The sequence below is a fragment of the Lontra canadensis genome, unplaced genomic scaffold (assembly GCF_010015895.1).
Source record: "Lontra canadensis isolate GAN:19392208 unplaced genomic scaffold, GSC_riverotter_1.0 scaffold43, whole genome shotgun sequence".
Classification (NCBI taxonomy): Eukaryota; Metazoa; Chordata; class Mammalia; order Carnivora; family Mustelidae; genus Lontra; species Lontra canadensis.
Window position 1 is genome coordinate 4733664 of NW_022631037.1, and position 27405 is coordinate 4761068.

At 43.3% G+C, this 27405-nt stretch overlaps 1 long non-coding RNA gene across 1 annotated transcript in view; it reads left to right on the forward strand.

Annotated features, from left to right (window-relative positions):
- LOC116875925 overlaps window positions 1-19009 on the forward strand; it is a 39576-nt gene extending 20567 nt beyond the window's left edge. Inside the window, exon 4 of the long non-coding RNA XR_004384290.1 lies at window positions 18908-19009. This is a non-coding gene — a long non-coding RNA (uncharacterized LOC116875925). The remainder of the gene's footprint in view (window positions 1-18907) is intronic.
- The last annotated feature ends 8396 nt before the right edge of the window (window positions 19010-27405 follow it).

A 27405-nucleotide genomic window follows, 5' to 3' on the forward strand; every position in this document is an offset into this window, starting at 1 on the left:
TTCTCTCTTTCTCTCCATCTCTTTCTCTCAAATAAATAAAACCTTAAAAAAAAATCTTTCAGCCCACAATTTGAAAAGATCAGATGAAATTCCTGCAAGTTCTCTTTCTTCATTAAATGAAAACTTAATTATGGATTAAAACAATGAGGGGAAAAAAAGAATTATTCATAACAAAGTCATGACTCAGAAAGCCAAATGCAATTCTGGGCAGTCCATTTGCACATGAAGAAAATTGCATTTATAAAATCTGCAATTCAATGTGAAAACTAAAAACCACTGGAGTTTTACTGTTCTTATTGGATAGTGATCCTGAAAAATGCCTGTCCCATCTTTCAGACAGTATAAATACATCCCTAGCAAAGTGCAATCTAATTCAAATTAATGGTGATGGGGTGCTTGGGTGGCTCAGTCGGTTAAGCATCTGCCTTCAGCTCAGGTCATGATCCTGGGGTCCTGGGATTGAGCCCTGTGTCAGGTTCCCTGCTCGGCAGGGAGTCTGCTTCTCCCTCTTCCTCTGTTCGTCCCCCCACTCATTCCCTCCCCCTCAAATATATAAATGAAATCTCTTAAAAAAATTTTTTTTAAATAAAATGCACTGGGCGCCTAGCTGGCTCAGTGGGTTAAGCCTCTGCCTTCGGCTCAGGTCATGATCTCAGGGTTCTGGGACTGAGTCCCATATCCGGCTCTCTGCTCGGCAGGGAGCCTGCTTCCCTGTCTCTCTCTCTCTGCCTGCCTCTCTGCCTACTTGTGATCTCTGTGTGTCAAATAAATAAATAAAATCTTTAAAAAATAAAATAAAATAAAATGCACCAAATGAGGGGCTCCTCAGTAGCTCAGTTGGTTAAGCATCTGAGTCTTGATATCAGCTCAGGTTCTGATCTCAGGGTTGTGAGTTTAAGCCCCACATGGGCCTCCATGCTTGACATGGAGCTTCCTAGATAGATAGGTAGGAAGATGATGGATAGATAGATAGATAGATAGATAGCACCAAATGATCACTATATAAAATGAAGAACTAAAGATGAGATTATTGGGATACCTGGGTGGCTCTGTCATTTAAATCTCTGCCTTCGGCTCAGGTCACGATCCCAGAGTCCTGGGATCAAGACTCACATCAGGCTCCTTGCTCAGCAGTGAGTCTACTTCTCCCTCTGCCTGGCACTCCCCCTGCTAGTGCTTGTGCTCTCTCTCTCTCTCTCTCTCTGGCAAATAAATAAATAAAATCTTTTTTAAAAATGAGATTATTAATTTAATTGTTTCAACATAAGAGGAGAAATCATACACAACCTAATTAGATCTTTGTTACTCAATTTACCTAGATAATTATATTATGAAATATAATAAAAATATCATACTGCTTTTTCTGTATTATTTTAGAAGTAATATATTTCAAAATTCCTGGAAGACAATTTATGTGTATTATCTATAGATGACTCACCAAAAAACAAACAAACAAAAAACAAGGAAGTTAAGGTTAATATTCATTGGCTTTACATCTGCAGTAATAATTACATTCAGTTTTCTTTACTATTTTGCTGGTTTTCAGTCACATAAAAACTGTAGCTCTATGACTTTTTAAAAAGATTTTACTTTTAAGTAATCTCTACACCCAGCATGGGGCTCGAGTTTACAACCCTGAGATTGACAGTCTCATTCTCTAATACTGAGCCAGGTGGGGCCCCTGATGGATATTTTTTATTTCATTTTCTTGCCATCAAAGTATGTTTTATTGTAATGAAGCTATATTTGTTAAAGTAGAGAGAATATATTTTATTTAGCCATTTGTTTGTTTGATTTTAAGCTTTTAATTATATAAAATGTGGTACATGATTCTCTATTTGTATTCTTACCTGGGACCAACAAATGTTGGAAATAAGCCCAGTTCTATCCACCCACCCGACTTTCTCAGATATGGGGATCAGTCGCCAATTCATGGTCACCCCAATTCCCAGCTTCTTTCTCCATCTACCCAGCCAGTTGTTGACATACCAACAGATGTCAGGATCAAGTACATCAGCTATTTCAAATCTAATTTCTGTCATTTGCAGCTGAAAGAGACTAGTCGCACTCATTCACAGGGCTCTTCACAAATTTTCTGTTTCCTTCTTCCCAGACCATATCCTCTTTGAAGTTAGGTATGGTTATGGCAGCTGCTTTGACCAATAACAGTGAGCAGACAAGAGCCAATACAAGATCGGCCACTCCTTTCTCTCTGCCCTAGCAACCAGCAACACTCCAGATGCTTTCTTAATTTGTGTATCATTTAAAAATCATCAGCATGCACAACATGTACTTAATGCCATTGAACTATACTCTCAAAAATTATTAAAATGGTCCGTTTCACGCTATCTATATTTTACCATGATAATAATAATGAAAAAAAAAAAGAGTATCATCAGCAGGCAATTGGATATTAACTAAGGCCCTAGGGGTAATTCCACATAAATGGCTGTGATGGCCAAAGAAAGGGTCTTCCTTTCATTCATTTGGCAAACTTTTATTGAGCATCTACTATGTACTCACCACCATGCTAGGCTCCGGTGGTACCGACACTATACTTCTGACCTTGAAAAGCTTTCTTCCTGCTATAGAGCCCTCATCACACTGTCTTCCATCCTAGCCCATCCACCGCCCACTCCTACTGGCCCCACTTAGGTTCCTGCTTTGTCAGCAGATCCACCTAGCCCATATTAAGCAGTAATAGCTGAAAATCACTCTGGCCACTTAAGGAACCCTTCCTAATTAGTTCTTCCTAATCTTTTTGTCCTTTAACTCACTAGTGTGGTGTGTGAGAGGACAGGGTCTCAAGTCCAGCAAGCCAGACTCAATTCTCTGCTCTACCACATAATAGTTTGGTGACCTGGGCAAGTGACTTAATTTCTCTATGCCTCATCTCTTCGTTGGCCAAGTGGGGATACTAAAGTGCCTGCCTCTTAGGATCAATGCGAAGCTGACATGAGATATCTCATATAAGCATTTACCCCAATGCCTGGTACAGATTAAGTGCTGAATAAGTATTAGTGGTTGATGAGTCATTCTAAGCTCCTGTTTTGCCCTGTGATGCTGGCGTTTCTGGCTCACTAATGGACATTACAGCAGGGATTTTGTACCCTGTACTTTGCCAGCTCTCTCTGCACCAATACGTCTATACTTACAGTTTGGCTCACACATCTTGCCTCTCTGCAGGGGCCTGTTGCTGGTCCACAGCCACTTGGGAGCACCCTCGAGTTAAGAGCAACCCGTTCTCCTTCCTGACAGGTGGCTTAGTTCCCAGCCAGTGTGCTCAGTGAGAACCTTTCACTTTCAAATCTAGCTGGAGCTGGTGAACTGGGTGTGTCCTCCCAGACAGTTGGTGGGAAGCTGGCTTTCAACAGTTAAGAAACAATAAACCCGGGGAGGTGCCTGGCTGGCACAATTGGTAGAGCCTATGACTCTTGATCACCGGATTGTGAGTTCAAGCCCCACGTTGGGCAAGAAGCCTACTTAAAAACAAAACAAAAACCACCACCACCACCACCAACAACAACAAAAAAAACCCATAAAACTGATTGAGACCACTTCTGCTGGGGAAGGCTTTTAACAGCACAGTATCCCAACCTCTGGAAGCAATTCCCAGCCATATCATCAGTGTTTGCAAATGAGGCTGGAATTAATATTTCAAAGTTCTTCCTCACTCTCCTCAAATTTCTGGACGGCCTCCCTGCACACCCCACCCTTTGTGGATATGAGTCACCCTCCCCTGGAACCAGAAAACAGGCAGCAAATACAGGGTGGTTAAATACAATCACACTGCTGGACTAAACAAGAGAAATTGGAGCACACATTTGCAGAGTAGAATGATTGGATATTTCTGCCTGTCTTTTACATTTTTTTAGGATTTCCATTTTTCTTGTTAAGGTGCAACGAGAACTTGGTCACTTAGAGGAGATCTGAACGTAAAGTCCTTCTAGATGGTAATAATTTTCTTCCTGTCATTCATTGTTATCTCAACCAAATGTAAGTTAAATGATTTTTTTTAAGTGACTCTCCCTTATTGAGAAACTCCAAAACATATAATATGGATTTTTTCTTCTATTTCCCTTATTTTGTTAAAAATTAGCAGATTTTTTTTTTAGAGCAGTTTTAGATTTACAGCAAAATTGAGTGGAAAGTACAGAGAGTTTCCCTATATCCCCTCTCCCAAGTACGCACTTTCCACCATTATTAACATCTTGCATTGGTGTGATACATTTGTTAAAATTAATGAATCAATATTGATACATTATGTTAACTAAGACCTATAGCTTATCTTAAGCCTCATCCCCTGTGTTATACAGTTCTATAGGTTTGTTTTTTTGTCTTTTTTTTTTTTTTTAGATTTTTGTTTGTTTGTTTATTTATTTGAGAGAGAGACAGAGAGAAAGAGCATGAGCAGAGCAGGGAGGGGCAGAGGGAGAGGGAGAAGCAGGCTCCCCACTCAGGGACACTTAGGCTTGATCTCAGGGCTGAGATCATGACCTGAGCCAAAGGCAGCCGCTTAACCAACTGAGCCACCCTGGCACCCTTATAGTTCTTTAAGTTTTGACAAATGAATGATGTCGTGCACAGTATCAGAGTAGTTTCACTGCTCTAAAATCCCCTGTGTTCCACTTACTCATTCCTCCCTTCCATCCCACCTCTCTGACCCCTAGCAACCACTGTATAGTTAGTTTGCCTTTTCCAGAATGTCATATAGTTAAAGCATACCATGTGTATGTAGCCTTTTCATACTGGCTTCTTTCACTTAGTAATATGCATTTAAGTTTCTTCCATGTCTTTTCCTGGCTTGGTGGCTCATTTCTCCCTCCCCCTTCTCCACCTCCCCCACCCAAGCTTTATTAAGAAATCATTGACACATAACATTGTGTAAGTTTAAGGTATACAGCATACTGACTGCATATATTACTAAATTGCAAAATGATTACAACATAATATTAACTACCACCCTCATCCCATCATGTAATTGCTACTTCTTTTCGTAGTGAGAATATTTAAGATCTACTCTCCTAGCAACATTTGAGTATATGTGCTATGGGATTGTTGAGTGTGATGGTCAAGAAAGAATTCTTAAGATGTTTTATGATGCAACTTAGTAAGTTTAATTAGTACGGGGACAGGATCTGTGGGCAGAAAGAGCTGCACTTTTTGCTATATGGAACTGGTGACCAGACGCTTCGTTCCCAAGGGGAAGGGGATGTACAGGGAGTATTTGATCATAAATGTCTTCAGGAATAATATTTTCCTCAAGGTTTCTCTGGTGCTTATTATTTAGTTTGATATTAACTATAGGTGAGATGTACAGGCAGTCATGAGACCCTTTAAGAATGCAGCAACCAGCACGTATCTGATCCTTATCAAAACTATGTAGGCCTTAGGCCAGCCTTCTGGGCTAAAGGTGAACATTTTTCTGCTTCTATCCCTCATCATTTCTCCCCAGACCAATTTTCAGTCCTTAAATCTTTAAGGTTCATGAGAGACAAAGGCCTCATCTCCTGTAACTTCTTCAAGCTGATGGGGTCGTAGAGATGTCCCTACCTGTGGACCAAAATTGGTTACTATCTGTCCTTACAAGTAACTGCAGCAGAAGGCCATTGCTGTAGAGTCCAGAGTAGACATCAGGGTGAATCTGTGTAGAGTACTAAGGGCCATCAGTTGGCTGGGCAAAGGAGTCAGGAACTGTGTGCATGTATCTCAACAAGAGGAGAGAACAAAGCAGAAGAGACAACACATTAGGATTCTTACAATGATAAAAATAAGAGAATGAGAAGACCTTTTAGTGTAGACCGTAGTCTAGCTCCCAACCAGGAATGTAGCCAATCATTAAATGACAATGTAAGACCTTTAAGAGCACCCATTTAATTATTCATATCAGTAAGTAACCCTGTTATATTTTTGTCATCATCCGGAATGTAGACACAGTATTCTGCTCTAGTTATAGCACATATTCCTCCTTGCAATGCTGTGAAGACATCTAGTACCATTCTATTTTTTTTAAAAGATTTTATTTATTTATTTGACAGAGAGATCACAAGTAGGCAGAGAGGCAGGAAGAGGGGGAGGGGGAAGCAGGCTCTCCTCTGAGCAGAGAGCCCAATGCGGGGCTCGATCCCAGGACCCTGAGATCATGACCTGAGCCGAAGGCAGAGGCCTAACCCACTGAGCCACCTAGGCGCTCCTACCATTCTATTTTGTAACTGCTTTACTCACTTGAGTCATTTTAATGTTTAATAATATAATGGTATTTTGAGAGCCATTTAAGACCTTAATTGTATATTTATCAAGAGATTCCATGTGCCATATAACATTTTATAGACCTACTGGTGGAAGAAAAATAGATGTCAGATGGTCATAGTTATGGAATGCAGACCTTGTCCATCATTGTTTTAGAAATGGAAAATTAGCTGGATTTAGGAAAATCTTATTGCCACAGCCATGTGTCCAGCCTGTTGGAAGCAATGGCCATAAATCTGATCCACATAACCATTGTGTTCCATTAAGTGCTAGCCATCTGATGTCTGCTCACCTTGTCCAGTCAGTAGCAAACCTATTTGGTTGCCTTAAAATAATGGTATGGTCACGGGTTTCTACAGGGAGCCATCCCATTTAGCAAGTATTATTGGGCCATGAATCAAGGGTATAGGGTTTTTTTTTTCTAAGCATAAAAGGGCCTTTTGACTTAGGTGTCCTACTGTGGGAGTAAGCTACATAGATCCATCCTATATTTGATATAATCTTTCCTGGTTGTATCGATAGGAAGGATTAGTTGGGGAATCTGTTGTCAGGAGCCTATCTGTGGATTGGCATATTCAGTTAAAATTTTGATAGTTTGAGGATAAAGAAAGGTCTCTTATGGCCTGGAGAGCCCCATGTAACATTTACGATGTAACACAGGCCAGCAAGAAACATTCTTCTTACTAATGGAAATATCCCTGTATGTGCTGGTATTAGGGTGAGGTATCCTACTGGTGACGCATTGATGTAAATAATGCCAATCTGTGCCTTGTCGCGGAGGAACCCACCCAGGGAGGCCTGAAGTGCTTGATATGGGCAGTAAGCCACGTGGTTTTGGAGCTCAGAATAATGTTGTGCCTGTTGAAGAAAAGAGTTACTATTTAGGTGTGGTTTGTAGATAGCAAGTAGAAGAAAAAAGACCTTCATTTCTTCTTATCTTGTTGTTTGAAGAGGAGTTTGAGATCTTCCACTGGTTCGCAGAATATGAGGACACGTTGTCCAGTTTGTTGTCAGCCTGTGTTGAAGGGGGTATAAATTTAATTCTGGAAATATGAGTCCACATCGAGTGGCCTTCTAGCTCTACAACAATGGGAGTGCTAATACAACCCTCTAAGGTCCTTTCCATTTAGGAATGAGTTCTCCAGAGTTATTTTCTTTCCAATCTTCTAAATAGACTAGTTGTCCAGGGCTTACCTGCAAAGAAATTTGAGTTTCCTTAGGTCTGGTTTGGGCAGTACCTTATTGGCATATTTGTTGAGAGTTCTATGGACTAATCCAGCTTATGAAAAATTTGAGAGGTTATTATAATCTGGGTCCAAGGATAAGTCAATGGTAAGGAAAGGTCTACCTTATGTCAATTCAAAAGGGCTTAGGGGCGCAGGGGTGGCTCAGTCAGTTAAGTGTCTGCTGTTGGCTCAGGTCATGATCCCAGATCCTAGGATCAAGCCCTGCACCAGGTTCCCTGCTTAGCAAGGAGCCTGCTTCTCCCTCTGCACCCCCCCACCACTCATGCTTGCACTTTCTCTCTCTCTCAAGTAAATAAATAAAATCTTTAAAAAGAAAAAAGGCTTTACCCCAATTTTTTCCATGGAGTTTTTTTGTTTTTTGTTTTTTGTGGTTTTTTTTTTGAGAAAGAGAGAGAGAGCACAAGTAGGGGAAGGAGCAGAGAGACAAGCAGACTCTCTGCTAAGCATGGAACCTGACGCAGGGCTCTGTCCCAGGTCCCTAAGATTCTGACCTGAGCCAAAGTCAGATACTTAACTGACTGAGCCACCCAGGCGCCCTTCCCATGGGGTGGTTCTTACTCTTAAGAGACCTATTAGTGAAACAGTTATCCAGTTTTCTTCTTTTAGTTTTTTCTAGGCTCATCTGAGTGAGATGTCTTTTTTCTTTTTAAGATTTTATTTATTTATTTATTTATTTATTTATTTATTTATTTATTTTAGAGAGAGAGCAAGCAGGGGAAGGGGCAACAGGAGAGGGAGAGAGAAAATCTCTGCATTGAGTGTGGAGCCCAATGTGGGGCTCGATCCCACTACCCCAAGATCACAACCTGAGCTGAAATCAAGAGTTGGACACCTAACTGACTGACCTACCCAGGTGCCCTGTGAGATATCTTTTTAAATTATTTTTTTAATTATTTTTTAAAAAAATATTTTATTTATTTATTTGACAGAGATCACAAGCAGGCAGAGAGGCAGGCAGAGAGAGAGGGGGAAGCAGGCTCCCTGCTGAACAGAGAGCCCGATGCGGGGCTCAATCCCAGGACCCCGAGATCATGACCCGAGCCGAAGGCAGAGGCTTAACCCACCGAGCCACCCAGGCGCCCCTCCATTCTGCTTTTGAGCTGAAATATTGATTGGGGGTGCCTGGCTGGCTCAGTCAGTGGAGCATGTGACTCTTGATCTTTTGGTTGTGTGTTCAAGCTCCATGTTGGGTGTAGAGATTACTTAAAAATAAAATCTTGGGGCATCTGGGTGGCTCAGTCAATTAAGTATCTGATTCTCGATTTTGGCTCAAGTTATGATCTCAGGGTCATGGGTTCGAGCCCCAAGGAGGGCTCCATGCTCAGCAGGGAGTCTGCTTGAGTTTTTCTCTTTCCCTCTGCCCTTTCCCCCACTCACTCACCCTCTCTCCCTCTCTTTCAAATAAATAAATAAATCTTTAAAAAGAAAATATTTTTTTAATATTTTATTTATTTATTTGAGAGAGAGAGTGAGAAAGCATGAGCAGGGGAAGGGGCAGAGGGAGAAGCAGACTCCCCACTCAGCAGGGTTCCATCCCAGAACTCTGGGATCATGACCTGAGCCGAAGGCAGATACTTAACCAGCTGAGCCACCCAGATGTCCCAAAAATAAAATATTTTTTAAAAAAATTACTGATCTGGGGCGCCTGGGTGGCTCAGTGGGTTAAAGTCTCTGCCTTCAGCTCAGGTCATGATCTCAGAGTCCTGGGATCGAGCCCCGCATCGGGTTCTGTGCTCGGCAGGGAGCCTGCTTCCTCCTCTCTCTCTGCCTGCCTCTCTGCCTACTTGTAATCTCTGTCTGTCGAATAAATAAATAAAATCTTAAAAAAAAAAAAGTTTAAAAAAAAGTTAAAAAAAATTACTGATCTGTAATGGGTTGGCCTCAGTAGTTTTCATTAAACCAACAATTGTGTAGCCAGGCTCTCTTTGTCCTCCTATAAAAATACTACCGTCCATAAATCAGCTAACATCAGTGTTGTCTATGGCTTGATCTTCTAGATCTGTATGGCTGGAAGAGACTAGTTCTATTACCTCTTTACAGTCCTATACAGATGCAATAGTGGCATGGTCTCATCCAGGTACGAGGGATGCCGGGTTTAAGGTTTGACAGATTTCGAGAGCAATACTGGGGGAGCTAAAAGCATTGCTTGATACTTAGTCATCCCCCTGTCATCCACTGATGTTCTTTAGTTTCTAAAAGTCCTTGAACCTGATGAGGAGTCATCACTGTCAATGGCTGTTCCATTGAAAGTGTGGACGCTTCTACTAGCAGTGCAGCAGCTGCTACTGCTTGGAGACATACTGGCCATCCTTGGGCTCCCTTGTCAATGGCTTTGGAAAATATCCTGCAGGTCCAGATTCATACCTGCATTTTTGTGTTAGTACTCCTAGGGTGTGGCCCTAACTTTCAGCAATGAATAAGGTAAATGGCTTTTCTAAGTTTAGTAGAGCTAGGACCAGGGCCACAGATAGTTTAGTTTTTAGTTGTTGAAAGGCCCCCCTGTTGTTCTTTAAAGCCTCTTCATCTGGCTCTCTAATGGACTCATATGGAGTTTTAGCTAAGATTCCGAATCCTGGGATCCACAGGCTACAAAATCCAGCTATTCCTATAAAGGTTCAGAGTTGGTTTTTTGTGGCAGGTGACCCCAATTCTGTTATAGTTCTTTTTCTCTCAATGGACAGGAAATGATGTCTAGGAGTTAATTTATATCCTAAGGATTATACCTTCTGTTTAGATATTTGAGCCTTTTTCCACAATACTCGGTATTCTCTAAGAAAGTTTAGTACAATACAATTATAGTCTGAGGCCTCTTTTGTGGGGCTATATGTTAAAATATCATTGACATGGGGTGCCTGGGTGGCTCAGTGGGTTAAGCCTCTGCCTTCTGCTCAGGTCATGATCTCAGGGTCCTGGAATCGAGCCCCACATTGGGCTCTCTGCTCAGCGGGGAGCCTCCTTCCTCCTCTCTCTCTGCCTCCTCTCTGCCTACTTGTAATCTCTCTCTGTGTGTCAAATAAATAAATAAAATCTTTAAAAATAAATAAATAAAATAAAATATCATTGACATATTATACTACTGTTCCCTGAGGCCATACAACAAGTCTCAGTTCTTTCCTGAGTACATTGCCAAACAAATGGGGACTGTCTCTAACTTCCTGCGATAGGACTGCCCATGGAAGCTGGCATGCTTGGTGTTCCCCTAACGGAATCCCTTTGAAGGTAGATAGAGGTTGGGCCCCCTCCCCTAAGGGATTACAAAAGGAAGGATCCTGTATATCTAGCATTGCAAACTATTTTGTATCGCTGAGAATTTGAGTCAGTATAGTGTAAGGATTTGGCACTATAGGGTGAATAGGGATGACAGCTTCATTTATTGTTCTAAGGTCTTATACTAGTCTATATTCTCCATTAGGCTTCTTAATAGGCAAAAGAGGAGTATTATAAGAGGACTGGAAAGGTTTAAGAATCCCGCATTTAAGAAATTTATCTAGGAGTGGTTAGAGGCCAGCCCTGGTTTCTGTCTTAAAAGGATATTGGTGTTTTGTGTGGAATAGTAGCAAGATCCTTTAGAGCTATTTTGATGGGATAGACCCATATTGCCTCCCCTGGGGTATCACAATTCCAAACTTGTGGGTCTACTCATTCCCAAATGTTAGAGGAAGTTCCAGGATATATGTCTAGTTTTTCTTTAACCAGCAAGGAGAAGAGACCATCCCCCTGTCTAGTTAGTTTGAACTAGATTCCCAACTTCAACACGAGGTCCCTTCCCAATAGGGGAGCAGAACAGGAAGGGAAAACCAGGAAAAGAGTGTATAACTAATAGGTTTCTATATTTACAGGTTAAAGGAAGAGTTTGTAAGCATGATTTAGGTTCTCCTTCTACTCCAGTAATTTTACATTTACAAAGGTCAGGCCAGAATGCGGAACACGGACAGAGTAAGTGGTTCCTGTATCAATAAGTGAATCAATGAACTTACCTCTCACACCCAGGGCTCAGCCATCTTGATGTTCAGGGGAGCTGGACCAGCCTCAGGGCCCTGTTATACTATCTCTTCAAGTTGCTGCTCTCAGGCTGGGAAATGAGTTCCTGGGACACCTGGGTGGCTCAGTCAGTTAAGCGTCTGCCTTTAGCTCTGGTCATGATCCCAAGGTCCTGTGATGGAGTCCTGCATCGGGCTCTCTGATCAGCGGGGATCCTGCCTCTCCCTCTGCCTGCTGCTCCCCCTACTTGTGCTCTCTCTTGCTCTTTTCGACAAATAAACAAATAAAATCTTAAAAAAAAAAAAAAAAAGGAAATGGGTCCCTGTCTTCGTCTCTCTCTGGTGACCAATGGGTTCCTGTCTTCCTCTCTCTCTGGTGACCTCTCTTTTCCAGTGTCCCCCTGCCCTGCAGATGGAACATGGTCCTGGTGGAGGGCATTTATCAGGACATCCTTTACTCCAGTGTCCAGTTTGGGTATAGCTATAGCATGGGGTCTTACCTGGACTTCTGTCTGGTGCTGGCTTCTTCTGCTGCTCCTGGCTTGCTGAAAATGTAGGGGATCCACAATAGTGCAGCCAGTATTTAAGCCTACATTCTGCTGTGTATTTTAGCACTGTGGTCCTTTTTCTGTCTCGGAGTCATATCTCTGTTATTAAAGACTCCAGTGGCCACTTCCAGCAGCCACTGGTTTGGAGTTTGAGGGCCTAAGGCCATTTTTGTCAATGTACAGCCAATGTCTGCTGTGGACTGGCTCATAGAATGAGCATTTAAGATAGCCATCCCTTCCAGTGTGGCTGGGTCTAAATTTGTGTGTGTGTGTGTGTGTGTGTGTGTGTGTGTGTATTTTTAAGATTTTATTTATTTATTTGACAGAAAGAAATCACAAACAGACAGAGAGGCAGGCAGAGAGAGAGAGAGGGAAGCAGGCTCCCCGCTGAGCAGAGAGCCTGATGTGGGACTCGATCCCAGGACCCTGAGATCATGACCTGAGCCAAAGGCAGCAGCTTAACCCACTGAGCCACCCAGGCGCCCTAAATTTGTATATTTATGAATTGCTTCTATTAAACATCCTTGAAACAAGGCTGGATTTTCATCTTCTGCCTGGGTTACCTGCTTAACTTTATCAAAACTGACAGGTTTAGAAAATCCTCTTTTTATTCCCTCCAATAAACGGGTGACCATATGGTCTCATCGTTCTCTGCCAGATCTGTCCTCTTGATGGTTCCATTGAGGCTCAGCCTTAGGAACAGGGTCTCCTCCTACTGGACAATGATTTCTATCCCTCGTGGCCAGCTCATCTGCAAATTCTTGTGCCCAGCCCAAATCTGGGCCTTTTCTTCTAGGGTATGACATTGTATTAGAATAATTTAGATATCCTGCCAGGTTAAACCAAATATTAGAAATACCTGGTGAAATCCATTATAAACTTGGTTAGATTCTCTTAGTATTGTCCTAGTTGTTGTTTTTACTTGAACCAAATCTGACATGGAAAGTGGGACATGGACATTAATTGTGCCCATTTCCCCATTTGCTACTTCCTGAAGTAGATACAATCCTGCCTTGGTCTAAGTGGTAGGTACGAAGCTCCACTTCTCTATGTTCTGCTGGACTAGAGGTGGAAGGCTTTGAAGGTTTGTGTGGAGGGGGAGTTACTAGGGGACCTGGGCTCAACTCGCAGGCTTATTTCAATTTTTTCTTCTACTGATTGACTTTCTTGTTTGTCTGACTCAGGTGTTTTCTTTGGAGGGGTAGTCCGCTTAAACTGTCATCATCTAAAACATCCAATGGTGGAGGGACCTGGAATCCTACCAGACACATCCTCCAAGTCTGTCTTGGATCAGGATGCTCACTCAATGGCCTAACAGCCTGAGTCAGTAGGGCAGTTTGGTCCATTTTCCCTGATGCCTATGAAGAAAGGTCTAATTGATAAATAGAACTGAAGTATTGAGGACTGGTTCATGGATCATTTTTCATTATCCTCCAGAGAATATTAAGGCCAGGCATCATTACAGAGGAAGATGAGATGCTGCTTCTTTATATCCTGTTGTCCACATGACTCCAATGTGCTAGGAGACAGGCTAAAAGGGGAACTCTCTGGGATCGAGGAAGTTGATCCCATAGTTAATTCCTATAAAGTGAAGAGAGTACTTTAACTAACTAGGAGTCCATTACCAAAATCCCCCTCAGCTTCCAAATGGTGTCCCATCAGGAAATTTGCCAAAGGTTCCTGGAGTTCAGAGTGGCAGGAGGTGTCCCTCTTTCTAACTGCTCTGACACCTTTGTGCCACTTGAGAAGAGATGCTGACCTCGCTTCACTTCCCTGCTGCATCCTAGGCTACAGTAGAAGCTGGGGAATGGACTGAAATACTTCAGAGACTGGAGCTGCCTCTACTCATTTTGAGGGAGTTGATATATTTCGCGACCAATGATACTACCTTTCGTAAGCCTCTAGAACTAGTATTAATGGATGCGGTGGAGGCCATCAGAAGGGGCAGCTATTTTATTTTTAAAGATTTTATTTACTTATTTATTTGATACAAAGATAGAGAGAGAGCACAAGTAGACGAAGCAGCAGAGGGAGAGGGAGAAGCAGGCTCTCATGGAGCAGGGAGCCTGACGTGGGGCAGGGAGCCTGACGTGAAGGCAGACGCTTAACTGACGGAGCCACCCAGGTGCCCCAAGAAGGGCCAGCTATTTCATATCATATTAAGCATCATGTATCTAAGCTAGAGGTACTTTCAATCTGAGAGCAGGATGGAGAATGCTGAACAGATCATGGGAAAGGACAAGTGAGAAACATGAAAAAAACCCAAAGTATGGAACTCCTATCTAATCCAAGCAACTTTCTCATGACCTTTATCCATGATCCAGTCCCAGGGGAGCAGTCCCGCCTTGGGTGAGTGCCTCAACTCCGTAATGGCTCCCACTGATCCCTTTCAGGTACATGACAAAGGCTAAGGATAAAGAAGACTTACCTAATCACACCAATGGTCTTGGATTCTCTCCATTGTCCCCATATGGGACACCAAAAATGGTGCAGTACAGTTGAAAGAATTCTTGAGCTATTCTACCGTGCAACTTGGTAAATTTAATTTAAATGGTATGGAGGCAGGGCCCGTGGGCAGAAAGAGCTGCACTTTGTGCTGTATGAAGCTGGTGGTCAGATGTTTTAGTGCCCAAGGAGGAGGACACGCAGGGAATATGTGATCATAAATGTCTTTGAATTTCTACATGTAAAACTACTTTTGCAAGATTTCTCTGGTTCTTATTATTCAGTTTGATATTAACTGTCAGTGAGTTAAGGGTCATCAGACCCTTTAAGAATGCAGCAACCAGCGCATATTTGATCCTTATCAAAACTATGCAGGCCATAGGTCAACCTTCTGAACTAAAGATGAACATTTTTCTGCTTCTATCCCTCATATGATACATTATTATTAGCTATAATCACCATGCTATACATTAGATCATCAAACTTGTTAATCTAATAAATGGAAGTTTGTGCCCTTTGACCAATGTCTCCCCATTTCCCCACCCCAATCCCCTGGTGGCTCATTTTTTTTTAATCGTCAAACACTATTCTACTGTTGGCATGTACCAAGTTTATTTATCCATTCACCTACTGAAGGACATGTTGGTTGATTCCAAGTTTTGGAAATTATAAACAAAGCTGCTATAAACATTCGTATGAAGGTTTGTGTGTGGACATAAGTTTCCAGCTCATTTGGGTTAATACCAAGAAGTATGATTCCTGGCTCATATGGTAAGACTATGTTTAGCTTTTAAGAAACTGCCAAACTGTCTTCCAAAGTGGCTGTACCATTTTGCATTCTTGCTTTTTTGGATTCTCATTTTTTTTCCTTAATGTGCAATGAGAATTCAAAGTCATTTAGAGGAAATCTGAGTATAGACTCCTTCTAAATAATAAAAGTTTTATGTCAGTCATTCACAGTTATCAATCTAATTCCAGTGAATCAGACTCAATCAACCAAATCTAATTCCAATGATATTTTTTACATTATTGAGAAATTCCAAAACACCCAATTTAGAATTTTCTTCTTTTGTCCTTATTATCTTTTGAAAACCTTTTTATTATGGAAAGTGCTGTATACAGACTCTTCAAAGAGCAGGTAATCAGTGTAATGAAATCAATGTGTAAACACCACCTAGCCCCACCAGCTGGGAACCAACTTGTGGCCAGCCCTGTCTCATCCATAACCCTGTCCACTTCCTCTCCCATTTTTGTTTTCCAACTGGTAATTTTATTGAGACATCCCTTTATTGAGATTATTTCCTTTGAGGTAATATTCATTTACAATAAACTGTATCCATTTTTGTGTACAATTAAATGAGATTTAACAGATATATACCCCCTTGAAACCACTGCAGTAATCAAAATACAGAACATTTCTATCATTCCCCAAATTCTCTTGTGCCCCTCTGCAGTTTCTTCCCTTCCTCCTTCTGCTGCTAGTCCCAGACCACCATGATCAGACTTTTTTCACAATATATATCCCCCCTCATATTATTTTGGAGCAAATGTCAGATAGCCTATCATTTTGTTTATAAATAATTTATTGATTTTTTAAATAAAATTTTTAATATGCATCTCTAAGACATAAGACCTCCTTTAAAAAAAAACCAGCATAGGGTGCCTGGGTGGCTCAGTCAGTTAATCATCTGCCTTCAGCTCAGCTCATGATCCCAGGTCCTGAGATCAAGTTCCGCATCAGATTCCTTACTCAGCAGGGAGCCTGCTTCTCCCTCTCTCTGTCCCTTCCCCTGCTCATGCTCTCTCTATATCTCAAATAAATACAGTCTTTAAAAAAAAAAAAACCAGCATAACTACAATGTCATTATCACATAACACAATTAGCAATAATTTCTTAATACTATTAAAACACCCAGTGGTAGAGCAGGTGCGCAGGTAGAGCAACCTGTACACTAGGTTGAAGCCTCCAAAGGCTGGGAAAGGGGAGAAAAGCAGGGATCACGAGCAGATCAAGCCCTCCCCTTTGGTGGCCAGATTTAGGATATAAAAATATGGGATATTGAGTTGAAGAGTTAAATTTGAATTTTAGCTAAGCAATGAATAATGTTTAAGTATGTCCCATTAACACTTGGGACATACTTATACTAAAAAATTATTTATTGTTTATCTGAAATGTAAATTTAATAGGTCCTTATCTGAAAGTTAAATTTAACAGGTGTTTCTCTGGCAATCCTACACCTCCCCCTCCCACGCACACGTACGTACTGAAAAGATGCTCTTCTAGACCCTAAATACACGTCAGTGTCATGTGACTCTTCAGTGCAGGTAAACCGCCCCCCTCCCCACAAGTCTATATATAGAACACTGTCAGGAGCCCAGGAAGCATCTAGAGAGGGCTGGTAATTCAGAAAGCTGAGCTCCATCTTGACCAATGTGGGACTAGATAGAATGAGCTCAAAATCCCCAAAGGAGATAGGACATCTCCTCCCAGTCCCTTCCCTCTTCCCCATCCTTCTTGTGGACAGAGACTGACTTCCAGATTCCTCTCATGTATTTCCAACTGGCCTGGGTCCAGAGTCTCAAACAAAACCCAATCCAGAAGTCCCCTCTGCCTTTCTTTTTTTAAAGTTTGTTTGTTTACTCAAGCAATCTCTTTACTCAATGTGGGACTCGAACTCACAACCCCAAGATCAAGTGTCACATGCTCTTTTGACTGAGCCAACCAGCCAACCAACCGCCCCACCCCCCTCACTCTGCTTTTCTGACAGGCTCAGAAGGATAATAAAGTAAAGCCTAATTAATCTGAGGTATGCAGGAGCGAGCTTTCCCTTGCACTTTTGTACAGAGTTGCACTTTGCTCTGGAAAGCTCCAAGTGGCTATTGCTACAACGTAAATGGGGTCTCACTCTTCAGCAGCCCTTTTAGGAATGATCAGACACGTTGGCGCAAACAACAAGATGATGTCACCAAGCACTGTCCTCCTCAGAATTTATTTTGGGTCTAATGCACGTTACCATAGTGGTGAGCCAGGATGCAGGTGCACCTCTGTGACACATTGGTGGAAGGCAAAAAAAACCTTCTGCCCCTGTGTCTCTGAAAAAGAGAGCTCTTTACCTGCCATCACAGGTGCCTGCACACCTGGCCAATAACATCCCTCACCACACAATTGCTTGTTACTGTATTTTATTTATTGTGAACTATGTCATTCATACAGAGGAGCAAACAGAACATATGTACAGTTGCAGGTGTCATCATAAATCGGGTGAAGCCACCAGGTCCAGAAGAGTACTCTGCTCCCCAGGAGCCCTGTGGGGCCCATCCCTCCTCACATTCCTCTCTTCCCTTTGGAGATGGGCACCATCCGATTTTTTGCTGTTCTATTCAGTGTATCTGCTCTTTGTGTACCTCTAAGCAAGCCCCTGTTTTTGAAGTTCATATAATTGGAATTACAGTGTATATATTCTTTGTGACTTGTTTCTTCCTCACAATTGTTCTTAGACTACCAATGTTTTCAAGCTTGCGGATTCAGGAGTATGCTATCTTCACAAAAATTAGTGGCCTTGATGTCATCCTGACCAGCTTTGTTTGGCCTCCTAGTTCAGCCCCTTACTTGCAAACCATGTGACCCCTCTTTTCTTCCTTTGTAAAACATGAAACAGATTATACCGCTGGACATGAGCACCTCAAGACCAAGAAGTGTACTTCAGTTGTCTTTCTCTTCTCAGCAGCTCAGCGCCCACTAGCTGATGGATCCTGAATGAGTAAAGGAGTTGGGGGGCACCTGGCTGGGTCAGTGGGTAGACCATGTGACTCTTAATCTCAGTGTGGTGAGTTCAAGCCCCATGTTGTGCTCAGAGCCTACTTAGAAAAATAATAAAATAAAAATAAAGGAGTAGGGATGAAGCCCTAATACCACCCCTAATTCATAGCAAATATTTAACACATGGTGGGTAAACTCATTATTACGTCATTATTGCCTTTTTTTTTTTTTTTAAGTCAGCCCTACACCCAACATGGGGCTTGAACTCAGACCCTGAGATCAGAAGTTGCATATTCTACCCACTGAGCCAGCCAGGCGCTCCTCATTAGTGTTGTTTATTTGAATACACACCTACCTATGGTAGGCAGCCTCTGAAAGGGCCTCTGAATACTCCTGGGATTCTTATAGTCGTACATCCCTTGAGTATGACCTGGATTTGCTAGCTCAGTTCTAGCAAATAGACTGTGGTAGAAGTGATGGGATGTCAAGTCCAAGAGTAGGTTATAAAAGCCATGACTTCCACCATGGATCCTCTTTCTCACTGCCTCTCGGATTGCTTCCTCTAGAGGAAGTCAGCTTCCATGTCATGAAGTAGTCCTGTGGAGACACCCAGGTGGTGAGGGTTCAAAGTCTGCCAACAACCACACAAGTGAGCTCAGAAGCCTGTTTCCCTTCCAGCTGAGCCTTCGGATGAGACCGTGACCCCAGCTACAAGTTGACCGCAACCTTACAGAAGACCTTCAGTCGGAAGCTCCCAGCTAAGCCATGCCTGGATTCCTGACCCACAGAAACTGTAAGATAATAAATGCTTGCTGTTTTAAGCTGCTACATTTTGGGGCAATTTGTTGCACTTGATAGATAAGTCACATACACCCTTCTCTTGGATGAAAGGAGCACTGGCCAGTTTTTAGAGCATGTGACAGACAGGGAGATGCACCGCTGAGATCCCCATTTAAGGAGATCCCAAGTGCCTGATGCCAGGAGTGCAGTTCGCTGACAGCCTTGAGGGGCCAGCCCAGTTTTCAAGCCGAGGTCATGCTCTTCTTGGAGTGCTCTCCTCAGCCAATGGGTGAGCTGCAGTAGTGGCACAAGGACCCACCCATCTCTGCCCAAATGCAGGACCCCTTGAAATGGGCAGTCTTTGCTTCAGAACTCCATGTTGGGCTGGCAGAGACTTTGGTCTGTGCTGGGTCTTGTCTATCTGTGGGTGTCACTCCCCAGTAAACCTCTCTCATTCTCAATCCCATTTTGGCCTGGGTCCACTATAGACTCCACCCTTTCCTTGCTCTGTGTCCCTGGGTGAGTTACTCAGCCTTTCTGAGCTTTTTCTTCTTGCATGTAAGTTGGATGATAAATAATGTGGGGTTCGAGTGAGGTATTTATAGAGTGTCACAGAATGTGGAGCACAAAGTGCTAAATCAAGGATAACTATTGCACGTCCACAGACTACACACCAACCAGACACTTTACATTTTCCAGAAACTTGTATTGGAAATCAGTTTAATATATTGTGTAGTATATCTATCATAGATGTTTGGCTTTCATGAGTTCCTTATGGAACTCCAAACTACCAAATGCCCCTATAGCATGTACTGTCACCCATAAAATGAACCAAAGTACAGCTGAAAATTATACATGACTTTTGGTTCCTTAACAGTTCTATAAATAGGGAACTAAACCTTTATAAATCTGTTATGATATGCCAAAGCAATTTGGTGAATTGTTTCTCTGTTTGCATTGGACTTCATCACATCAGAGGGCTGAGTCACCTCTGAATACCGCCCTTTTAATAAACCCAGACATCTGAAATTTAACATGCCCAAACCTGTTCCTCCCACAATCTGCCTCACTTTGGTGATAATTCCAAACGAGAAAATAGGAAGCCATCTATGGCACCTCCCTCCCTCTCCTTCCCACCTCTGATCCAATAACATGCTTTGTCTATTTGTTTTCCTTTCAAAATGCCCTAAACCCATGAACCTCCTTCCAACTCCATGGATGCAACTGGCCTCTTTCTTCTCTTTCAAGAACCTCCTAGCTAGCTTCCTCTTGCCTTTAGAATAAAGACCACAGTCTTTGCCAAGGCTGAGAGGCTCTGCATGAGCTGGGCCCTGCCCCTCCACAATACCACCTCCACTCCCCAAACACACGTGGGTGCCAAGCTCGCTCTTGCTGTTGGACCATCCCGCAGGCCCTTCCTGTGTCTGGAATTCCCCTCCACCTACTCTTGGCGCTGCACACTCCTTTTCCTCTGTCAGGTCTGGGCCTACATGGCACCTATTAACCACCTCCTAAAGTAGGTTCCACTACTCACGGCCTCCTCCCATTACCGTCAATCCCGGCAGCCAGGTCATTTCTTTTTGTTGCCTGCACCCCAATTTGTCACGACATATTTATTTGTTTATTGAAGGCTTTCTCCAGCTTGTTGCAGTTTCTTCAAGCGCACCAGTCTTTCGTACCCCTTTTGTTCATCCAGGGCCAAGCCCAGCGCTGGCCATAACACAGGCTTCGTAAATGTCCATCGGATGAATTTTCCAACTAAATATCGATTTTCTCTTTAACAGTCATTTTGCCACTATTGCAAAAGCCATACCTTTCCATTGTAGAAAAGATTATAAAATATAGATTGAAGAAAAGGATAAGACCATGTTACCCTACATTTAGAGCTAGCTACTGTTAGCCTTCACATAACATTCTTCTGGGGCAATTGTCATGCATCTCTAGCCACCTGTATAGGGATATATATGTTCTCAAGTCCTTCAGCTTTCTGTGGTCACTCCTTCAACAGTCAAACAGAACATCCTTGCTCCCCATGCACACCCTGAGGGAAATCAAGCCTTCTGGAGGGGCTATAATGGGGCGTGGCTTCCTTGTTTATGAGGAGGAAAGAGTACAGATGGTGGCATTCAGTGACAGCCTCTGGGGAGGTCCCTGGAAGCAGGGGAGGCACAGCTCTCGTGGACAGCAACCCAAAGCTGGAGGAGAAAGGGAAACAGACAGCTCATAATAAATGTGCTTGACTTCGTGCTTTCCATCTTTGCCAGTTTGGATTTCCTAGTGCTTCTCAAGACAGTCCACAGTACTTCTTGAGAACTGACCCAGGCCAATTTCAGCCAACCTGCCCGGCAAGATCTAAGCCGAGGCTAACAGCGTGTCCAGACAACACAGAGGGCACGATTACCAACAAGTGAGTTTAACTTCAGCCAAACTTAACCAAATGTGGGAGAAGTCTGAAAAGTCTAGGAGACCCCAGAGCTGTTTAGAATATGTATCGTCAAGTGGAGTGGGGTAGGGGAGCCACTGGGCCATTCCACAGTCAGACCAGAGGGACAGGATGTGTCCAGGCACTTTTCCTGGTAGTACGTCTTCCCAACAACCCTGCAGGGGAGGTGGTTTTTACCCCTTTCACAGGGAGGTTAAATCGTGTGACCAGAGTGACACGGCTAGAGGGGCCTGAGCTGGGATTCGAACAAAATCTGTTTGACTCCAGAACCTGAATTCTTTCTGTGGATCAGGAAGATAGATAAAAGCATCAGCATTGCTGAACTCCAGGACGGTTCATGGCATAGTCCTGTGTCGCTAGAAAGTAAAGAAAATATGGGGCACCTGGGTGGCTCAGTGGGTTAAAGCCTCTGTCTTCAGCTCAGGTCTTGATCCCAGGGTTTTGGGATCGAGCCCCACATCGGGCTCTCTGCTCTGCAGGGAGCCTGCTTCCTCCTCTCTCTCTCTGCCTGCCTCTCTGCCTACTTGTGATCTCTGTCTGTCAAATAAATAAATAAAATCTTAAAAAAAAAAAAAGAAGAAGGTACTATTTTATTTGTTTTGCTTTTGCAAATGAGGGGATTGAAGTACAGAGAATCAGAATTATTTGTCCAAGTTCGAGTCAATACCTGTGCTAGAATTCACACCCAGAGACTCTTGCTCTAAAACACACTCCTTGAGGCCCCCGTGCTATGCTCCTGCTAACAGAAACAGAGGCCAGCAGCCTTTTGGCCCTCGCTGCAACAGTTCCAAAGGCCCGTCCAGGAGGGACATGACCATCCGGGTAATGGAGACAGGAGCTGTGGAGTCAGGCCTGCTGAATCCACATCCAGCTGGCGACCTCCCCCTGGGGGCTGCCCCTCAGCTCAGCTCCAAGCCTGAACACTTTGGCTGCCTCCTCCTTCCTGCTGTTTCCCAGGACTGTGACGTGAACCTGCAAAGGAACGAAAGCACCACAGGCCTGCTGGGACTCTCCTACCTCCCGTGTCCAACACTGCTCCTCTTTTGTTTACCCCATGTCAACAGACCACAGAGCTCAGCACCTCCTCAGCTTCCAGAACTAGTGTGTTCACCCACACATACAACAGGGAGCACCACCAATTTGAATGAAAATTGGAAAGCGCAGCTGGGGAAGGGAACCTACAGCCCACAACTCACAGAAAACCATTATTCCATTTTCATTTTTCAACTCTTCTTCCCAGCCTGCTACCCATTTGATGGTCATTCCCCTCTTGGCCTTTTCCCCACACATGTTCCCTGCCCTCTGGGGTAGCAGATGGTGGTCCAGAAAGGCCTTCTCTCTTCCCTGTGTCTTTGCTTCTCACTCTCCCCTCACACCCTGGGCACACACAGATTCCTCTTGGAGCTTTGCTTGGATTAGCCACTATCTTTTTTTTTTTTTTTAACTTATTAAGTAAGCTCTACACCCAATGTGGGGCTCAAACTCAGGCCCCTGAGATCAAAAGTCCCATGCTCTAGTAACTGAGCCAGCCAGGTGCCCCAACCACCACTTTTCTTATACAGTACATCCTTTGGGCCCTCCTTCTAGTCCAAATAATTTGTTCAAGTGTTTGCTCCAAATAAGTGCTGTTCTCTCCCTGCTTGGTATGCTGGTTAATACATGAGCTCCCTCTACTGCCCCCTGCCCTCCCAGAAGCTCTTTTAGAAAGAGGACAGTGGAGAAGTCTAGCAGAGCCATGGTGCCTGTGTTGGGGGGTGGGGAGGGGTTGTCCAGCTGCCTTTGCCGGCACTGGCCTTTCCCCCACTTCCGCCCTTTTGAAAGGTCATCGGCTCCAAAGGTCTCAGCAAGTTTGTCCTGAGCTCCTATTTTTCCAACTGTGGGTTTCTAGCTCCTCCTAACAGCAAGAGGGATGTGTCTCTGGTGACGGCTGCCAAAGGTAGTGGCAGGAATCTCTCAGAGAGCAATTACCTTGAAGAACCTTCCCTGGAGAACAGGCTCTTTCTCTTCCAAATTGGAAAATTCTCACATTGTGCCAATTAGTCCAGAGGGCACTTGGAACTTTACCAGGGGAAACACTATCAACTCTTAAAGGGAAAGTGAGCAAGGCACGAAGGCACCCTTCCCAGGGCCGTGACAGCAGGCAGGTGGCTTTTAGAAAGCACAAAATAATAATGAGCCGTTATCCTGGCTGAACACACTGGAATATAATCTTAAAGCCCATCACTGATTCAAGTTCATTGTGGGGCTCACTGCTCCCCAAAAGGGTATAGATTTCATTGCCAGTGTCTCCTTTACCCTAGAGGTGAAATATCTATTCTGAAAAAGACTTGCAATACCAGAAACCTCCTAAAGTCCATACAGAGATGGACAGCTGGACCTGCTGAAGGTTGATTATTTATCACAATAAGAGAACGGCCAAGGATGGTTGCATGTTTCTTTTTTTTTTTTTTAATATTTTATTTATTTATTTGACAGAGAGAGAGAGATCACAAGTAGGCAGAGAGGCAGGCAAAGAGAGAGGAAGCAGGCTCCCTGCTGAGTGGAGAGCCTGACACAGGACTCGATCCCAGGACCCCGAGATCATGACCCGAACCAAAGGCAAAGGCTTAACCCACTGAGCCACCCAGGCTTCCCTACATGTTTCTTTTTAATCACACTGGCTTTGGGCTGCATGGCATGATTTCCTTCGAGACAGATTTGCCACCTCCGTTCGGCTTCGCCTCAAACAACACTTACCTTTGCTTGCTTTCCCCAGGTGGGCGGCACCTGACTGGAGTCGTGCAGAGGTGTGCAGACTGGCGGGAGGACCGCTGGCTCGGGCTCACACGCTGCCGTGTGCAAAGTCACAGACTGCACGGCCACTCTCCGACTTGCTCCAGAGTGGACTGCACGGTTGTACACACACCGGACACTTCAGTTCGCGGTGAGTCGGTGGGGGAAGAGGGGATCTTGCAGAAGCTGGCCAGACCCCTCCCATGTGGTTTGGTAGAGAGGACAGGAAGCGGGCCATTTGGAAAAGAGAGAGAGAGACCTCTGTACACCAGAGGACATGCCATTGAGCTAACTTGATGTTCCTATTTAATTCTGGAGAGAATCACCTGGGTGCAGCTCTTTGCTTCAAGTCTGACCCTGATTTTCACTGCTGACCAGTTCTCCTTTTGGCAGGAAGAGGAAGGCACCAGGATCACTCTAAACATCACAGTAAAATATTGCACCCCCTTCCTCATGCCCACAAATCACTTTTTTTTTTCTTTAAAGTAATCTCTACACCCAACGTGAGACTCAAAATCACGACCCCAAGATCAAGAGTTGGACGCTTTACTGACTGAGACAGCCAGGGGTCCCAATAACCATCTTTTTTTTCACTTTTTTTTTTTAGGAACAAAACACTCTGATTCCCCAATCCTTATGTATTTTAGATCTGAGTCCCAAAGTGTGTTTTCAGCAAACTTGATTTACTGTAACTGAAGTACGTTCTAACACAACCTTCTTTGGACTTGGCGTTTTACTTCCTTTTTAGATTGGTATTTTTATTTTAAAGTATTTTCTCAGTGGTTTCCTTTTTCCAGCCCAGATGAAAACATGGCTTGACTTGAGCTTTTTAGCAATTAAAACAGGTTATTCTTCTAGGAGCAGAGTTAAATGTGTTCCCAGAGAGATGCCAAATGCCATTTTTGGTTGTAGTTCTCTCAAGAGGGCCTTTTAATAGTTCTTGGAGTGGGGTTGGTAATCTCTGGAAACAAGATAAACTGGGAGAAGATTGCCCTGTCCCAGGTCCTTTCTTTTCCTTTACACTTGAGGCAACTATATTAGAGGTTGGACATCATGAATCTCACAGCTGAACTTGGAATTTCCTGCTGCTGACACTGGCTTTTGCATTGGGATCAGGAAGACTTAAGAAACGAAACCTAATGCTTTGGTCTCAAAATACATTTGAAATGCTTCCCATGGCAGTAACTCTCAACGTCTCCAGGCTTACGAAACAGAGGGTAGCAATGCCATTCCTAGTTTCTAAAACCAGACTTATTAGAACTAGGTTTGGCTTGATGTGGTAGAAAACCCAAACCATCAGAGGCTTAAGATAGAACTTTCTTGGGACGCCTGGGTGGCTCAGTGGGTTAAAGCCTCTGCCTTCGGCTCGGGTCATGATCCCAGGGTCCTGGGATTGAGTCCTGCATTGGGCTCCCTGCTCAGCGGGGAGCTTGCTTCCCTTCCTCTCTCTCTGCCTGCTTCTCTGCCTACATGTGATCTGTCTGTCAAATAAATAAATAAAATCTTTAAAAAAAAAAAAGATAGAACTTTATTTCTTTCCCTTGCAAAGAGGGCAGTGGTGGAAAAGTGGAATAGTGGCTCTATCCTTCAGAGTTCTTAGGGACCCTGGCTTCTTCCAGCTCCTCTCCCCACCATGCCTGTGCTTTGGTCCTTATGCTCATTACCCCTACAAGGTGGCATCCACTTTCTAGCCAGTAAAATGAAAGAAAGGGGGAAAAGAGGGCAAAAAACACCTACTGGGGAAGGTTTCTAGCCACTACCAGGAGAACATTTCTGCTTCTATTCCACTGGCCAAAACTTAATCACAGAGTGGCACTGAGCTACAAGGGAGGCTGGCAAATGTAGACCTTTTCTTCTGCATGGCTGTGTGTCCAGTTAAAGATCCAATTTCTTTGTCATATACTCTAGGGCTTCTATTCTTAAAATTCATCCATATCTACCAATGTATCTTGAAAAAATTGGAATGCCTCTTGAGATTACTATATGACAACACAAGATGGCATAAAATCAGTATTAGAAATGTCCCACTCAGATGGGCAGAGGGCAAAAAAAGAAAAAAAGAAAAGAAAAAGAAATGCCCCCCTCTTTACTCTCTTAAAAGTAATTTTGCTTTATGGGGTGCCTGGGTAGCTCAGTGGGTTAAAGCCTCTGCCTTCGGCTCAGGTCATGATCCCAGGGTCCTGGGATCGAGCCCTGCATTGGGCTCTCTGCTTGGCAGGGAACCTGCTTCCCTTCCTCTCTCTCTGCCTGCCTCTCTGCCTACTTGTGATCTCTGTCTGTCAAATAAATAAATAAAATCTTAAAAAAAAAAAAGTAATTTTGCTTTTGGTAGTCCAGAGTAATTAAATACCTCTAAATACAGAAAAAGTTTTAAACAAAACCATATTCATCACATGGTTATTTATAATCACACACAAAAGAATGGAATTAGAATGCCAAAATACGGGGGATTGAGCACATCAACTATGGAATATGTTCTTAATGAACTACTGTGCATCTGTTAAAAATTAAGTTTACAAAGAGTCCACAGTAAGAGAAAACTGCTTATCCTGTTAAATAAAACTACAGAGATACAGATTTGCAGTATAGTTACAACTAACCTAGAGAGAGGAAAAAAGAAACAAAAACAACCAAATACTGAAAACAAACCCCAATGACCTTTCTGGTTAATGAAACTTCTATTGACTATTTTTTTTTTTTTACATTTCTTTATTTTTCCAACTTTTCTTAATGATTATACTTATTGTTTTATTAGAAATAAAAATAAATCCCATTCTCTGGTCTTTCTAGGTCCCTACATTCTACCCAGTTCATAGGGCTCAATTTAGTCCTTCTTCCTATCTGAAAGCTTCCCCTGATCCCTCCCTCTCTCTCCAGCATCACTGTTAATACCACTTGTAATGGAAAGTCACCACCTTGACTTGTCAGCATCAAGGGGACTCCTCTGCTAGAGAAGTCTTGGGGTTTGAAGGGGGCTAGACCTCTGCCCTGTCCGCTCCTTGGCAGTTATGGTGCCGTCCTGTGACCCAAGCACACTCATCAAATAAAATAAATCAGGCATATGCTTTAAAAATAATCCATTTTGGGGGGTGCAGTCAGTTAAGCATCCAACTCTCGATTTCGGCTCAGGTCACGATCTCAGGGCATCATGAGATTGAGCTCCATTTCCGGCTCCATGCTG